The 19,258-nt window shown below is 41.0% G+C and overlaps 1 protein-coding gene across 3 annotated transcripts in view; it reads left to right on the forward strand.

Moving 5' to 3' along the window:
• SYT6 (synaptotagmin 6) overlaps positions 1-19,258 on the forward strand; it is a 690,138-nt gene that overhangs the window by 424,819 nt on the left and 246,061 nt on the right. The gene's annotated exons all lie outside the window — the stretch shown is intronic.

Raw genomic sequence — 19,258 nt, forward strand, 5'->3', positions numbered from 1 at the left:
CATGCATCAAACTGAGCCTTTTATTAGCATTATATCTGCATAATTAAATTCCTGACATGTCACAATATACAGCAACGGTATAATCAAAATAAAAGTTGTAGCATTTATTGCCAAAAAAAGCAGACCCTTGGCTCCAGTTAAGTGCCTTTGCTTGGGCTGCTTATTTACATGCAGAATACAAATGCAGATATCTCACTTAATATAATCCTGCCCTAGAATATACCTGTTAGCACCATAAATGTACGGAGTAGTCTTTAGAATTACAAAGCAGAAACCAGGAATTTCCTGTGAATGCTTTTATATGCAATCTTTGGCAGCCTGGATGACTCAAGTCCCAAGATAAAGCATAAGTTTAAGCACTTCCCAGTCCATAAAAACAATAAATGTGGTAGGAGCTGACAACACACCAATTCATACTACAAGGAAATTTTGAAACATGCTTGTTACAGCACCTTGGGATTAAAGGAAGCTGGAGACTAGGTGTTGGAGACTGCATATAGGGTATGAGCAGGCACCACTAGTCCCTATATTCACATTCTGGAGCATATTTGTTATCTTAATAAAACTGTCAGGTACTGTATACACACTGTATATATATATATATATATATATATATATATATATATATATATATATACAGTATCTTACAAAAGTTAGTGCACCCCTCACATTCTTGTAAAAATTTGAATTTACCTTTTCATGTGACAATACTGAAGACTTTGCTACAATGTAAAGTAGTGAATGTACAGCTTGTATAACAGTGTATAACAGTGTAAATTTGCTGTCCCCTCACAATAACTCAACACACAGCCATTAATGTGGGCTGGCAACAAAAGTGAGTACAACCCTAACTAAAAATGTCCAAATTGGGCTCAATTAGCCATTTTCCTTCCCTGGTGTCATGTGACCCATTAGCGTTACAAGGTCTCAGGTGTGAATGGGGAGCAGGTGTGTTAAATTTGGTGTTATGGCTCTCACTCTCTCATACTGGTCACTGGAAGTTTACAATGGCACCTCATGGCAAACAACTCTGAGGATCTGAAAAAAGAATTGTTTCTCTACATAAAGATGGCCTAGGCTATATTAAGATTGCCAAGACCCTGAAACTGAGCTGCAGCATGGTGGCAAAGACCATACAGTGCTTTAACAGGACAGGTTCCACTCAGAACAGGCCTCACCATGGTCGACCAAGGAAGTTAAGTGCAGGTGCTCAACGTCATATCCCGAGGTTGTCCTTGGGAAATAGACATATGAGTGCTGCCAGCAATGCTGCAGAGGTTGAAGGGGTGGTGGGTCAGCCTATCAGTGCTCAAACCATATGCCGCACACTGCATCATGGCTGTCGTCCCAGAAGCAAGCCTCTTCCAAAGATGATGCACAAGAAAGCCCAGAGTTTTCTGAAGACAAGCACACTAAAGACATAGATTACTGGAACCATGTCCATGGTTTGATGAGACCAAAATAAACTTATTTGGTTCAGATGGTGTCTAACGTGTGTGGCGGCAACCAGGAGAGGAGCCCAAAGACAAGTGTGTCTTGCCTACAGTCAAGCATGGTAGTGGGAGTGTCATGGTCTGGGGCTGTATGAGTGCTGCCGGCACTGGGGAGCTATATTTCATTGAGGGAACCATGAAATGTGACATGCACTGTGACATACTGAAGCAGAGCATGATCCCCTCCCCTCGGAGGCTGGGAGGGGATCATGATAACAACCCCAAACACACCTCCAAGATGACCACTGCCTTGCTAAAGAAGCTGAGGGTAAAGGTGATGGACTGGCCAAGCATGTCTCCAGACCCAAACACTATTGAGCATCTATGGGGCAACCTCAAATGGAAGGTAGAGGAGCGCAAGGTCTCTAACATCCACCAGCTCTGTGATGTCATTGTGGAGGAGTGGAAGAGGACTACAGTGGCAATCTCTGAAGCTCTGGTGAACTCCATGCTCAAGAGGGTTAAGGCAGTGCTGGAAAATAATGGTGGCCACACAAAATATTGACACTTTTGTTTGTTGTCAGCGGTTTAGACATTAATGGCTGTGTGTTGAGTTATTTTGAGGGGACAGCAAATTTACACTGTTATACAAGCTGTACACTCACTACTTTACATTGTAGCATAGTGTAATTTATTCAGTGTTGTCACATAAAAAGATATAATAAAATGTTTACAAAAATGTGAGGGGTGTACTCACTTTTGTGAGATACTGTATATATGTATGTATTTTAGCATAGGCCCTACAGAATAAAATGGCGGTTGTTGCAATTTTTTAAGTCACACGGTAGGGGACCGACCCTGGCGAACCTTCCTGCCACTTCTGAAAGTGATTCAGTGGCTGCAAGTGATCAGCCACCCGGATCATTTTTATCTGAAAGAGCAGCACCTGCTGAAAATGTTAATTTAGCTGCAGCCATAACCCCGGTATTCCACTTTAAAACTATGATGTATTTTTCCAGTTAGGCGGTCCTGAAATGGTTAGGGACCAAACTTTTTTTTTAAAGACTAATGTTTAAAAAAAAATTAAAATACCCTACATATTTGTATCAGATTAAGTGAATTGAAAGATGTTTGCCTATCAATTATAGAAAAAAAAAACATGTCCTGAATGCCCCCTTTTAGAACCAAGGTCTAATATCCTTAGTCCTAATAGAAAGCAAAGACTTATACGCAGTTAATTAAACTACAGGACCTGCTCTCAGCATATTAGTTAAAAAAGATAAAATTTACCCATTTATCGAATTGTATTCACTGGTATCTAAATAAATCCACAGTTGTTTAAAAGGAAGCATTATACCTTAACTTTTCCCTTAAAAGTCCAATATTGCCCACGTCTGTTTTTGTCTGGTAATCTAAACAAGCTGACCTGTCAACACACTCTCCGTCGCATTAATTTAGTTATGTTCCAGGGAGAATGTTTTAATATTGGTCCTGGGGAAAGCTGTCAGATAACATTAGATGCCATCACGTTGTTGTTCAGGTGTTTTCATGCGAAGTACACAAGTGAAAGTGACATATTATCTACTCAACGATTGCTAAACAAGCTGGATTTCTAATCTTTTTACGTTGTAAGACTGTAATTGAATATCTCCTGGAATTTGCTTTTAAATTCCAACCACAGCATTTTGTAGGTTTGAAGTTTAACTAGTTCATCCACAATGTTTTATATATTGTATATAACACAGTACAAGTCCTCTTATAACACAAGGAAAATGAAGACTGTATGATATGTAACAATATGCTGAATTAGAATAAGGTGGAAGTCGGTTTCAATTACAGAATGGTTAAAGTAAAACTATAGGCAAAACTTCTTTTTAAATTTTGGATAGAGTAAGGGATGGTTATAACCTCTTTTCGATTTTATTTAGCCATTTGTTTCCCATTGCGGAGATTTCCCTTCACTTCCTGTCCCATAGCCAAACAGGAAGTGAGAGGAAATCCCTGCAAAATAAGGACCCCCAGGTCGCCAAAACTGTCCATATTGGAAGATTTCCCCTCTATTACTTTTCTAGGTTTAAAAAACTGGCGCAAAGGGGAAAAAATATATAATAGAGACCTTGCAGGCTCCACCTAAAAGGCAGGGGGACAGATATAGGAGCAGACAATGAATAGTCAATAAATTAGTCCATTTTAAAAGTCCATATATCAAGTCCATAAAAAATCCCAAAAGATGCACTCCGTAAGCTGCCCTGGTGACAAGTAGAAGAAGCTTGGGGCCAACTGTAAGGAGAACACAGGCACCACTCTAAGTGCAGTATTTGAAATGTATTGTATAAACCAAAAAAAGGTACTCACAAAGGAATATGTGCAAAAGGCATCATGGTATCGTGGTATATAAGTGGATATAGTTCAATTGCTCCGGTGTCCCGGTCAGGATAGCTGAGCGGTCTCGATACAAAGGCTGTAACCGGTGGATGTGGGTACGTCGCCGGCGCCATTACGCAATCACGCATTCCCGGAAGTGACGGCGGAGGGCAGCAGTGAGTCTCCACGACTAGGAAGTACCGACATCCACCGGTTGCAGCCTTTGTATCGAGACCGCTCAGCCATCCTGACCTGGAAACCGGAGCGATTGAACTATATCCACTTATCCACTTATATACCACGATACCACGATGCCATTTCCATATTCCTTTGTGAGTACCTTTTGTTTGGTTTATTCAATAAATTTCAAATACTGCACTTAGAGTGGCGCCTGTGGTCTCCTTACATTACTTTTCTAGGGACAACCCAAAATTTGGCATTTCCTTTTACTTTCACTTTCAATAATAATGGTAAACAGGAAAAATAGAGAGGGTGAATCTCCTTACCAGGGGCACAGACAGCAATACAAATTTACCAGCATTCTAATCTCTGTCCATTCTATCCAAAACTAAAAAAAAAAAAAAAAAAAAAAAGTTTTGCCCTTAGTTATACTTTAAGAAAACTAAATAAGGCTCTACCAGATTCCCTGACCAGGTTATGCTGCCTCATCAAAAATATACCCAAATGGCTACCACCAAGACTGGATGAATGTTGTCAGCTACCACCAAGATAGGATGAATGTTTATGGCTACTACCAAGTCAGGAAGAATATTTAGGTAACCACCATTCCCAAGTTGCTGTTTGAGTGATTGTAAGGGTTGGTTCACACTTGTGTAATTTCAGATGCCCCAAATCACATTGAATAACAACCAGGCTAATTAGCCATTCTCATAAATTACAGACTTTTAAGGGTGTGGGATTGTCACATAAAGTGAGCAAGCAATCACATATTTATAAAAACATTGAATATTTTGATATTAAAAAATCATTTAAGAGTGTGTAGATACACTACAGTATACAGTGAAAATTGACAGAAAAGTCGCTCAACCACTTGTACAAAATAGTAACAAGCTGATCCATATGATGGAAGTCCAACCCGTTTCACAGAACAAAGACTGATTTCCAATCTGCTTCTTCAGGGACCCTCAGCCTAATTTTGATTGTCACATAACAACTCTACCAAATAGAACAAGAAAAAGCCATGAATGGCCATCCAGATGCCAAATTTATACGCACATATGATGAAATGTACGGTAGTCCCCCAACAACAATAGCGTGGGGGTATGTCTGGTGGATACTGGACTGTACCTTGGAAGCCTATATCCAAATAGCAACGTCAGCAAATACTGATAAATATAAGTAACGCAATCATGTTCCAGAGTGGCCGCGACAGGAGAGCCGCTTAAAAGTCTGTAATTTATGAGAATGACTAATTAGCCTTCTTCATTTCAGGTTGTTATTCACGAATATTGGATGTGGAGGTTTGCTGTTAGAACTGGCGGAATTGTTTTTTTATGCCCTAAATCACATTGTTTTCAATGGTGTCCGTTCACATCAATGTGACTCAACACAGAGCGGTTTTGTAAAGTGTTCTTTTACTACTTTGGTGTGATTTATTGGCCCCATAGAACATATAGCACAACATAATCGCACTGAAAGTTGGATCAAAATTGAATTACATCAGTTTGAACCTAGCCTAAATCAAACACACTGAACCAATAGAAAAGGGATATAAACCTAAAAATAACACGTCCGTCCTTTAAGTCAAGGATCAATACCAAATGAGAAGATCTGCATTCAAAAACTGATTAGTAAATGCATAAATACACAAGAAAGAATATCTGTATAATTGTGATAGTAATGATTGCCGGTGGACAACTGAACAACAATAAGTTGATAATTCTATTTAAAACAAATCCTAGTTCTCCATGATAACCTAGTTGTGTTCTAAGGGCATTTAGGGCAATTTAATTTCTTTGTTCAATGGGCTTAGAAATAGGAACAGGACATCATGCTGTCTTATTGCACATGGGAAAGAAACACATTTTAAAGGCGCATGGCATGAGGGGACACCACACTGTACCTCTGCCTTTGCATAGTTTGCAGATTTCCATCCCTTGCTCATTGCGCCACACACTAATGAAGAAAGCCAATCTCTTCCATATCTGCAAGAAGGGAAAGCAACTGAGTAATTCCCAAAGTACTATTTTGTACAACCTAGTATTTCAAAATCCATCCCTGGTAAACACCTGAACATTCATATTACAAAAAAATTACAAGAGCATATTATGTATACCATGTTTAAAACATCCTTTACGGCAGAGCAAAACTTTATACTAAGCAAGCATTGTTTAGCAGAAAATCAATGCTATATTTACAATTTAACAACCACCATTAACAACCATCATATAAAGCCCTGTTCCTATAGTAACAATCTAACGCTCACAATACTAACACACAATAAATTACTGACAAAACATTATGTACCACAACACAATGTACCGAAGAAACTGGGTGAATATTACAGGTCATCAAGAATTATGCTTAGTAACCTGGCTGTTTTACTTAACGTTATACTTTAACCCAACCAGACAAAACTATTGTGCTATCATGTGGCCAATTTTGTTTTTGTATGTGTGTGTATCTAAATCTAATTTTTTATATGTATTTCTTTAACTTATTCCTTGCCAGACCCTGAGGTCCATTTTTAACGTCAGGTGGCAGACCATTTTTGCATCTTGTTTCCATTTTTTTCACTTATAGCTTCAGAGTTTTGTTAAAAAAAAAAAAAAAAATATATATATATATATATATATATATATATATACACACATATATCTGCCATACATTTTCTGAAAGCACATGAGTGACGGAATACCAAGAATGTGCTACTTATTTTATAGGTCCCTTGAAATAGGCACAAATGTTTATCAAAATGATATTTTTCATAAAAATAAACTAAAATCATATTTAGCGAACGCAAACACAATATAATTTACTAAATTCCTACTAAATCTAAAAGATAAAACTGTATTGAGTTAATGAATACATATTTGTATATTTTGCTTTTTTGCAAAATGGCAAATAGTGAAGGTATGCAAAACTGTGAAAAGCAACCTACACAAAATAGAGGTTATAATTTTTCAATTAAAGAGTTTGTAAAAGAACCCCCAACCCTTTTCTGAGAACACAGGACTGACAAAATAGAAATATGGTGCTACTGATTTTGTAGGTCCTATGATAGTTGTGCAAATGTTTATCAAAACAATATATTCAATAAAAATACCCTAAAATCATTTTAGCACACACAAAAAAGATAAAACTGTATTAGGTTAATAAATAACAAAGATTTGCAAATTTTAAATTGTGCCTTAACAAAAAAAAAAAAAAAGAAAACCACTGTGACACGTTATAGCAATGCACTGCAGCGCCTGTGCACAAAACACCCCAGTGTGCTCATTATGCACACTATATTCTGTATTTGCTGGCATGAATGGGTTATTAGTATGTTTGAAGACTGACGCACATACCATGCATTGCCACATTATATGTATTGAACATGTGTGAGTTATGTATGTGTGTAATTTATGTGTCGTGTTGGGGGCTGTTTTAGGCCTCAGTCACAGGCTTAAAACGGTTAAAGCTAATAGAGCAAAGATCATACAAGATTAGCTTCTTAGTAGTTATGAAAACGCTGAATCCATGTGAAGAGCTTCTGCTATCATTCTTCCCAGGGAAGATCAGCAAACAAATGTTTGCTGGCCTCCCATCACTCTCCATCCTTACAGCTGCCATGGAAGTTCAAGACACCTTGGAAGGACCAGTGAGTCCAGGATACATTGCAGGGAAATCAGGTGGGGGCAGGACCTTTCAGTACACATTGAACCACTTCCAAAAAGCACACTGACAGAAGGAAAACCAACCTCTACTAGAGTCTGTTTACATGTTGGTGCTACTAGAGTCCGTTTACATGTTGGTGCTACTAGAGTCTGTTTACATGTCGGAGCTGCTCACGATGAATGCCTTATATTGGTGGCAACAAAAAGGATTACATTTTGACATCATGCCAAGTATAAAAGACACAATTGAAACATGAAGTGTCACTTTTTTATATATTCAGTTCACCGTGGGAAAAAGTACATGTAGTACTTAATCCCATCTTCCTAGGTGTAATACTTGCTTTATTTTTTGCCCTGCCAGAATTCCTCTATACTGTGTGGCTGGCCCCCCTAAGACTCTTCTCCATGGAGCTCTGCCTGATGGTTGCACTCTGACATCATCAAGTATCATGCAGGATGAATAGTCCTGTATTGTACGTGAGGACAGCGAGGGCCTACCCACAGCCCAGATCATTAGAGAGAATAGCAGAGGACTGGAAGCATACCGGAAAGTAGAAATACCCCTAGACATAACAACCATTTAACCCTTGTAGGGTGAGATGAACTCACTGCCTAGATATATTTTTATCCCTGCAGTACAGCCTTAAATACGAAAAAAAGTCAGGGCTTTTTTCAGAAGGGTGAGATCCACCATGACATGGATGGGGATACCGAGGGTACAGGAATGTAAGAGGCCAATCAGTATGTGAGGTATTGCTGTTTGCTGTGCATCCTTGAAAATTGACCAGTATGGTGACAGTTTGTCACAAAAACCCATAGTTCCCCCAATCCAGACACAATTAACAACTGTGAAACAACATGCATTCCTTAATCTATCACCACTGCCACCAGATGTCAAGCAGCCACAGAAATTCACTAACCAAGCAAAGATCTTGTTTGATGGAGGAGGAATGAGCAGAGCGCTCACTTTAGGAAAATAAAACCAGCAGTGGTACAGTTGTAACAGAATGCAATACAGCTGGATGCCACTGGAGGGAGTCTCACCCAAATTTAGCTTAATGGATATACACAGGCAGATGCAAGTCTTGCACATAATCTGGTGAAATGTAAGGGATGTGAAGCAGACTATTGATTCCCACACTCAGGGGCAGACTAGCAACTTTCAGCCCAGGGGGCAAGTAGAAACCAGAGGCCCATGGTGCAGTGACTCAGCCCCGCTCCCACTCTACCTCTTCCTGTCCTCCTCCTGATCCTCATTTCAGGCTGAAGCTTGCTCCTGGTACTCTCTACTCACTGGCTGAATCCCGGTTTCCAACCTGACCAGCAGGGGGCAGTCAGGACAGCTTGGTTGGGGCTGGCCGGGGGAGGAGAGTCTCCAGTGGGGCATTAAACCGGCTTCTGCTCAGACACAGTTTACACCATCCATGCTGGGGAGGGAGGCCTGCACTCTGTCTTTGTCTTCAACCGGCACTCAGTAGGTTAGTGGCAGGGACTTTTTACTTACCTTCACCAGGAATCCTTTAGGCATGTCTGTAGCAGAAGTGGTGCAGCCTTTTTATGGGGCATCAGAACGACCCAGGGGGGCAATTGCTCCCCTGCCCCCTGGCCTAGTCTTCCCCTGTCCACACTCTTCTGAGATTCCCTGAACTCTGCTAAGAGCTGGAATTATCATTTTTACCATTGCCTGCACACACTCACACACATAAAACACACGGCATAAGATAGCTTGTTACTGGTTACAATGCAACAATGCAAACATACAAATTCCTGTCTGGCAGATTTTGTAGCTTCCACACAGTTAAAAATGAGAGAAGTGATTTTTTAAATTCTTAAATTGAAATATCAAAAATGCCCAATTTCTTTAAGCAATATGCCTGGGGGGTGTCCTTCCTTATCTTTCCTGTGAAGGGGCACATCTCTGATGCACAGAAAGTTATGCAGCAGCACTGACCCTTACAGTAGAAAAAAGTGCTTAAAATTGCCAGCAAATGATATTTCATTGCCAGTTTTTTTTTTTTTAAAGCAACCGCAAAGGGTCTGCACTATATTTTCGGAGACTTTTGGAGGGGTCTGTGTGCTGTTAAAAAAAAAAAGAAGCTGGCAGTGAAATGTAATTTACCAGCAACTTAAAATGTATCTTTTTATTTTCTTCGTAAATGACACTTTTACTGTAGCACATCATACAGCAAGCATGAAAAAGGATTTACCCCCAAAATACTTGAACCAGGGTCTAGCGTAGATTTTAGGAGGATAATAGGAAAAAAATTGGGAGGTCCCCATAGAAATCTATACCAGACCCTTAATCAAAGCATGCAGTCTGGCTGGCCAGGAAAGGCGGGGAATGAGTGTGAAGGACGAGTACCCATGTTCATGAGGACAAAAGGCCATTTCCTCACAACCCTGGTTGCTTGGTGATTGTTGGAGTCTGCATCTTTAACCACTTTAAGACCTGAAGGATTTACCCCCTTAAAGCGGAGTTCCACCCAAAAGTGGAACTTCCGCTTTAGGTATTCTAACCCCCTGACATGCCACATTTGGCATGTCATTTTTTTTGGGGGGGAGCGGGTACCTAGTTTTGACAGGTACCCGCTCCCACTTCCGCTCGGAGCGCCGCGGCGCCCTGAGCGGAAGTTCTCCTCTGCCCCTCCCTCCCTGCAATCTTCTGGGACATGTCAGAGGTCCCAGAAGATTGCCGGCCAATCAAGACGCGCAGCGCGACTCGCGCATGCGCAGTGGGTACCCGGCTGTGAAGCCGCAAACTGTCACAGCCGGGTGCCCACAGCAGTGATGCCGGCGCCGAGGGAGAGGATCGAGGCTTCGGGCGGCCGCATCGCTGGACCGTTGGACAGGTGAGTGAAATGGCTGGAACTCCGCTTTAATGACCAGGCCCTATTTTGCGATTCGGCACTGTGTTATTTTAACGGACAATTGCACGGTCCTGCAATGCTGAACCTAAATAAAATGTATGTCCTTTTTTCCCCACTAATAGAGCTTTCTTTTGGTGTTATTTGATCACCTGTGCGATTTTTATTTTTTGCGCTATAAACAAAAAAAGAGCGACAATTTTGAAAAAAATATATATATTTTTCACATTCTGCTATATGACATTCTCAAAAAAAAAATTTAAAAATCAAAATTATTTTACATTTTAGGCCAATTTGTTTTCTGCTACATCTTTTTGGTAAAAAAAAAATCACAATAAGCGTGTTTTGAATGGTTTGCACAAAAGTTATCGCGTCTACTAACTAAGGGAAAGATTTATGTCATTTTTATTGTTTTTTTTTTTTTTTACTAGTAATGGCGGCGATCTGCGATTTTTTGCGAGACTGTGACATTGGGCATACAGATCGGACCCCTAACTTGCATTTTTGACACTTTAGGGTAGACCAGTGACATTACTACAGTAATCAGTGCTACAAATATGCACTGTTACTGTAATAATGACACTGGCAGGGAAGGGGTTAACCCTATGGGTGATCAATGGGTTAAATGTGAGCCTAGGGGAGTAATTCTAACTGTGGGGGGCATGGCTTGTGAAATGACCATAGAGACATGTGATCCTATATAGAAGGATCACATGACCTCTGTGATCATTTCAGGGAAAAGAGTGGTCGACTGTGTTTACAACAGCCAACCATCCTTCTCTCTCAGCGGGGAGCGATCGCGGGTGTCAGGCAGCAATTGGAGCCGCCTGACCCGTGCATTGGCTTCCCCGCTGCCGAGTGGGGGCGGGAGCGCGCCACCAGAAGGGAAGGGTGAAATTCTAGTTATTGGAGATAACCAGGGCTTTTTTTTTTTAGAAGATAGTTGCAGGGACCTCCCCCTTCTAAAGTAAATCCTTGTCTCTGCCCCTTACCCACCTCCCAGTACTGTCCCTTTTAGAGAATACAGAACCAAATATATTTTTTTGGTGCTAAATAATTTGTATGGAATTTGTTAATCATAACAAGAAAAGCAGTAAATTAGACCCTCCAGCAACAATAGATCCCCCACACCCCAATAGAATCCCCCAGCAACAATGAACTCCACCCCAGCAACAATGGGTCCCACCCCAGCAAAAATGAATCCCACCCCAGAAACAATGGATCCAACACCAGAAACAATAGATCCCCACACACAGAAACAATGGACTACCCACAACAAAATACCACAACCAGCAACAAAAGATCCACCCAGCAACATATTAGACCCCCCCCAGCAGCAACAACAGATCTCTTAGCAGCCAGGATCAGTAGACCCTCCAGCACACTCCACACCCCTTGTTATTACATACATTCAGTGCTGGAGGTACCTGCCAGTGTCATTAGTACGTGACAGTGCATATTTTTGCTTTGATCATTGTATTAGGCCTAATGCACACTGCAGCTGATAAACTCACGTTTTTTGTAAATTTGTACTTTTTTTTAACAGCCCTTAAACTCCCCTCTATGCTATCCTATGTGTCCATGCACACAAACGTTTTTAGCAGTTTATCAGCAGGGGAGTTTATGGGCTGTTATCTAAAATCGCATTCAAGAGCAGTTCTTCTAACCACAAAAAAGGCTGAACTCTCATAAACTCTCTAGAACGCTCATAAACTCTAGACACGTTTAGCACTTCAGCATTTATTTATGTTAATGGCCAGAATAAAATAAACTTGTGGCCAATTAAATAAATAAACTCCCAAACTCCAAACTCTCTTATAAACTCACTTAGGGCTCTTTCACACGGCTGCTCCGTGTGAAAGCTCCGCTGCGGGACTTTTTTTTTTTCACGGAGCGGATGACATTTGTGTCCGTAAGTCCGCATATCATCCCATCCTTTTGCGGATGATATGCGGACATAATGTAAGTCTATGGGCATTGCGGATGTCAGCGGGTGACACCGCTGACATCCGATTTTCCTTCCTTTCCGTTTTTTGAACGGATGAAAAAATAGGGTTCTGTTCCGTTCCAAAAAACGGAACAGAACTGAAAGGAAGAAAATCGGATGTCAGCGGATGGTATTCCGCTGACATCCGCAATGACATAGACTTACATTATAAACAGGCAAAAAATTTGGGGGAGCATACCCATGTATTTCCAATGCTGCTGCAGCTATGAACCAAAAGACATGTATATTAAAAAAGAATAGCGCGCAAATGCAAAAGAAATTACTACCAGATCTGAAGAGAGTCCATAAATAAAAATGGGGGTTTAGTCCCACCATATGGCCATATCGTGCTCAAGCCCACTACTGCATCAAAGTACCCCATTATCAGTGGGTCCTACACTATCCATGAAAAAGAGATGAATCCATTACATTATGTCCGCAAATCATCCGCAAAAAAATAGGATGATTTGCGGACACACGGAGCGGCCGTGTGAAAGGACCCTAAGACTGTTTTGAAAAAAATTAAACTTAGGTGAGTTTATAAGCTGATTTTCTCCTTTCAAGTTAAACAGTTTACAAGAAACCAGTGTGCCTTAGTGTCGCTGGTTCCCACAAAGTGTCAAAAGTGTCAGGTGTTCGATTTATCCTCGGCAATCGCCATAAGTTGCTGATCGCCGCCATTACTAGTTAAAAATAAAAAATAATTCCATAAATATATCCCATAGGTTGTAGGCGCTATCTTTTTGTCCAAACCAATTAATATAAGTTTATTGGGGGGTTTTTTTGACAAAAATATGTAGCAAAATAATATTTGGCCTGAATTGATGAAAAAACTTGATTTTTAAATTTTTCTTATAGGATGTGTTTTATAGCAGAAAGAAAAAAATATTGTTTTTGTTTTTCAAAATTGTCGGTCTTTTCTTCTTTATAGCGCAAAAAATAAAAACCGCAGAGGTGATCAAATACCACGAAAGAAAGCTGTATTTGTGGGAAAAAAAGGACATACATTTTTTTTTTTAGGTACAGTATTTCACGACAGCGCAATTGTCAGTTAAAGTAATACAGTGCCAGATCGTAAAAAAATGGCTTGTTCTTAAAGGGAGTAAAACATTTCGGAGGTCAACTGGTTAACCACTAAGTATATTTACTGCGGCAGTCAGCCCCTCACAGGCAAAGCGGCGTAGTACTATGTCGCTAGCCTGTGAGGCTCTAGGGGGCGAGCGCGCACCGCCGGAGGCGCGCTCCCGCCCCCGCTCCCGGACCCGATGTCCGCCGGGCACTCGCGATTGTCCGTTACAGTGGGAGAAAGGCAGGCGGCTAATGTAAACACAGCCGCCTGTCATTCTCCCCTGTGTAAGAATTGAGATCATACAGTTCTGCTATGTAGGACCGTTGATCTCTGTTCTTATACCTCAAGCCACATCCAATCACAGTTAGAAGCACGCCCCTAGGGACACACTTAACCCCTCCTTCTCAAATAAAAATAACTCCTTCCCTGCCAGTGTCATTTTTACAGTAACAGTGCATATGTATAGCACTGATTGCTGTAGTAATGTCACTGGTAACCCCAAAAGTGTCAAAAATGTCAGTCAAGGGTCAGATCTGTCCGCCGCAATGTTGCAGTCCCGCAAAAAAAATTGCAGATGGGCCACTACTCGTTTTAAAAAAAAAAATGACAAAAATCTTTCCCTTTGTTAGTAAACGCAAACCATTAAAAATACGCTTTTTGCGATTTTTTTTTACCAAACATATGTAGCATAAAACAAATTGGCCTAAAATGTTAAAAAAAAAAAATTGATTTTTACATTTTTTTGGGGGGGGGGGATTTCATATAAAAAATTTGAAAAATATTGTTATTTTTGCAAAATTGACGCTCTTTTTTTGTTTATAGCGCATGATCAAAAAATCGCACAGGTGATAAAATACCACCAAAAAAATTCCGTTAAAGTCACGCAGTGCCGAATCGCAAAATAGGCCCTGGTCAGGAAGGGGGTAAAATCTTCGGGGGCTTAAGTGGTTAATTAAAGTCTTGTATTTCAGTAAAAAAGCCATTGAAAATAACATGAAAAAAAAAACCATAATACAAAAGAAGAACCATAACAGAAGGTACAAGACGGACTATCCTTTCCTATCCACCTGCTTCTAACCACCATCCCACATATCTAGAACAATAGTTGCATAATATACTTCAATTTACAGACATCCTTAACATTCTTTCTTTCCTAAATTGTCTAGACAGAACTTAAAAAAGGAGAAGAAAATCAGAACACAATAAGATGTAGGACATAGCTCATTTGTAGCTCACATTTAATTCACACCAAGATACACTATATTACCAAAAGTATTGTCTTTACCCCCACATGAACTTTAATGGCATCCCACTCTGGGTCGTAGGGTTCAATAGTTGGCTCACCCTTTGCAGCTATAACAGCTTCAACTCTTCTGGGAAGGCTGTCCATAAGGATTAGGAGTGTGTCTATGGGAATGTTTGACCATTCTTTCAAAGCGCATTTGTGAGGTCAGACACTGATGTGGACAAGAAGGCCTGGCTCACGGTCTGCGCTCTAATTCATCCCAAAGGTGGTGTTCTATCAGGTTGAGATCAGGACTCTGTGCAGGCCAGCCAAGTTCCTCCACTCCAAACTCATTCATTCAAGTCTTTATGGACCTTGCTTTGCGCACTGGTGCGTAGTCACGTTGGAACGGGAGGGGCCAACCCCAAACTGTTCCCAATAATTTAGGAGCATTAAATTGTCCAAAATGCCTTAAGTGTTCTCTTCACTGGAACTAAAGCACCAAGCTCAACCCCTAAAAAACAACCCCACACCATAACCCCCCCTCCACCAAGCTATTTAGACCAGAGTTTTTGGGGTGGAGGAACTTGACTGGCCTGCACAGAGTCCTGACCTCAACCCGATAGAACGCCTTTGGGAAAGAATTAGAGCGTAGTCTTTGAGCCAGGCCATCTCTCCAACATCAGTGTCTAGCCTCACGAATGTGCTTCTGGAAGAATGGTCAAACGTTCCCATAGATACACTTCTAAACCTTGTGGACAGCCTTCCCAGAATAGCTGAAGCTGTTATAGTTGTAAAGGGTGGGCCAACTAAATATTGAACCTTACGGACTAAGACTGGGATGCCATTAGAGTTCATGTGCATGTAAAGGCAGGCGTTCCAATACTTTTGGTAAAATAGTGTATCATCCTTCTAACTCCATCTTGTTGCATGTTATTAACTAAACTCCATGTTTTATCTGAAGTTAACATCTACATCAGTGTATCAGCCTGATGGCAACAAGTGGATACCCCTCAAAACTGCTGAGAGCAGGTCTCATATAACTGTTTAGTTTTTCCCAGGGGTTTCTGTACAACCAGGACATTCCATTTTATTTTCTGTACATAGATCATAATTTTTTATCTTGGATTATATTACAGATTAGAAATAATCCCTCTGAACTTTGGCAAAATGACAATTGTTTGTGCTGTCCTCTGCTGGGTTTTGCAGCTGACACTCCTGAAATTTTTTTTTAAAGGATTGCAAGGTGATAGTTTCTTTACCCTTATATATGGCCACACGCTTACTGGACATGTGAAAAACTCATTGGCAGCTAGGTGCCAATTTTACAAAATTGCCTGTCTATTTAGATTCCAAATATGAATATTTGTTCACTACTGTCCATTGAAATCATTGAATATCTGTGATAACAACTCACTTTTATAATTTAATGCCACACTGCAGAGTGGATTTTCTCTCTCCCTGGAGAGCGGTCATTCTCATAACATATCCAATTTATTTTTTATTTACCGTGCACCTGTGCACACACTAAAACCTTTAATAATTAACATATTCTTAACAAGGAGTACAACAAAAAAAAAAAAACAAGCCCTGCATTAAAAATACATTTAATGTTGTATTAATAATTACATCGATACAATATTGATGATTACTGCAATAATGTGTGCCTTTTTTATCTGCCTAGAGTTCAGCTTCAAGGAGCCACAGGACATATTGACTGATATAGAATAGATCTTGCCTAAAAATGAACAGCAGCTGTTCTTCTTCTGGTGAATTGGCAACCTTTCTACTGGGTGGTCTAACTTGGTATACGTATAGGGGAATTCAATGCCAAAACTTTGGTCAGGCCACATTTGGAGTATTCTGTTCAGTTCTGGTCACCAATCCTCAGACGGGATGTGCTGGAGCTGGAAAGAGTCCAAAGAAGGGCACCGAAACTTATTAGGGGATTGAAGGACCTCAATTACGAGGAGCAACTACAAGCACTAAATGTATTTGCGCTGGAGAAGAGACACTTGAGAGAGGACATGATATCGATTTCCAAATACCTCAATAGTGATCCCAGCATAGGAAAAAAATGATTCAGTCTCAGGGAGTGTAAGAGGATACGGGGCAACACAATAAGATTGGAGGAGAAGTGGTTTAACCTTAAGCTACGTAGGGGGTTTTTCACTGTCAGGGCGGTAAGAATGTGGAACAATCTTCCACAATTAGTGGTATCAGCAGGGAGTATTGGTACTTTTAAAAGACTCATCTCAAAGAACACATTATACAGGGATATGGTAAATGATTATCATCACTGACACACACGTTCACAGGTTGAGCTGGATGGACTATTGTCTTTATTTAACCTTAACTACTATGTTAATAAAGCTCTTCTTTAGCAGTAGTACCCTTTAGAACTACACATATTTGAGCCAGTTTTGGTAACATTAACGGCATGTGTGCCGAATTCAGATATATTTACTTCTGTCACTTTAGGAACCCTTTGCTATGGCAGCAAAAAATGTTTAAAGAATTGCTGCCAGTTTGCAGATTAGGAAACTGGTGGTAATTAAGACCAGCTGCGTTAAGGTACATAGCTACTCCAGTACTCAGAGTGAGGCATGTCTATGCTGAGAAGCTGTTATGAATGTGAAAGCTTCCGGCACAGAGCTCTATCCTCGACCCTATTCAAATGTCAGGCAGAGGATTCTCACCCAAAAGTTAAAGGTAAACAAAGGAGCAGAGGACAGAGGTAATGTCATTACTCATATATGAATAAGCTTAGATTTGGGAAATAACTTGAGTCACTGGTTAGATGGAGCCTGATGAGAACCTGAGAGATGAGTTCCCCATCACGTCCACCTTACTTTTGATTGACAGTGCATGGCAGTGGGCAGATTTGAAAGCCAATGTTGGACTGAATAGCCCTCAAGGACCTACCCAAGGCATACCTGATGGGAAAATAATCTCTCCGCGAAACAAAAACAGAAAAAATTCTCAGCTCAATTCACCAACCAGTTTGCTTACCAATCGAATTAACCTGTCTAACAGTATGCATTAAAAACAGGGGTTTGGTTTCCTGGTAGAGGCTATGGAGGGAGGAGCCTGCTGATGGAGCTGATCCCGACGGCCTGCTGAGTCTCTGAGCCACCGCCCAGAGAGATGTGAGGGAATGCTCTCTCACCGAGCCTCGATGCCTGCCTAGCTGGATCCCGCTACCCCCCCCCTCCCCGCTACCCGGAGGCCCCGACCCAGGTCCTGGTTGCCGACCCTCCGTGAGGTTTGGAGGAGGGAGGACGAGCACCCTGGGTCCCTCCTGGAGACTGGAATCGGCTGTGTATTGGAGAGGTGGCCGCCGAGTGCAGGGGCTGCTGAGACGCTGGGAGAGCCGGCGTCCAGGATCAGGAGAGAAGGTCTGATTGGAGCGAACACCGCCGAGAGATCCAGCTTGGAGAGACCCAGCAACATTGGACATCGTAATTATCCCCACCATACCACTCTACAAGGAATGCCACAGATTAGCCGAAGGGGACTGGTGAGAGGGGAAACCCCCCAGAATTTTCATATGAACGATATCAAAACAGTCTTTCTTAAAAATACTATCATCATTTGGAGTGTATAACTTAAGAGCTAATGTGACCGTGATGGAAAAGTGGTGTGGGACCTTGCTTGCTTGAGTGCGAGGGAAACCCCCAGAGAGGTTGTACGTTTATTTCTCAACATCAGATCTTCTTGAAAAGCACTGTCTTATTATCATCTATAAGTATGCAGCTCAATAGAACAGAGGGACTAATCTGAAAAAAGTGCGAGACTATGCTTACTTAAGCGAGAGGGGAAATCCCCTAGAACCCCCCTGCGTTGGATCATAAAATCAGCCTTCCTTGAAGCACTGTTAAACTTATCACCCAGGAGTATATGGCTTAAGAGTCAATGAGACTGTTGAGAAAAAATGTGCGGGACTCTGTTTACCAAAGTATGAGGGGAAACCCCTATAGAATTGCACTACATTTGATTTCATTCCTAGCCCTTCGTGAAAGTATCAGCATATTTTCATCTATGAGTTTATAGTTTGATGAGTCAGAGGGATGGTTCTGAAAATTGTGCGGGACGCTGCTTACTTATGGTAGAGGGGAAACCCCCCAGGATTTTATTTCACATGATCTCAATATCAGCCCTCCTTGAAAGTTCTGTTGAATTATCTTTCATGAGTGTATAGCTTAAGAATTGTCGGGACTGTTTGGAAAAAATGTGTGGGACTCTGCTTACTTATATAACTTAAGAGCTAATGTGACTGTGATGGAAAAGTGGTGTGGGACCTTGCTTGCTTGAGTGCGAGGGAAACCCCCCAGAGAGGATGTACGTTTATTTCTCAACATCAGCTCTTCTTAAAAAGCACTGTTTTATTATCATCTATGAGTATGCAGCTTAATAGAACAGAGGGACTAATCTGAAGAAAGTGCGGGATTATGCTTACTTAAGCGAGAGGGTAAAT

The sequence above is a fragment of the Pelophylax lessonae genome (assembly GCF_965119305.1).
Source record: "Pelophylax lessonae genome assembly, chromosome: 2".
NCBI lineage: Eukaryota > Metazoa > Chordata > Amphibia > Anura > Ranidae > Pelophylax > Pelophylax lessonae.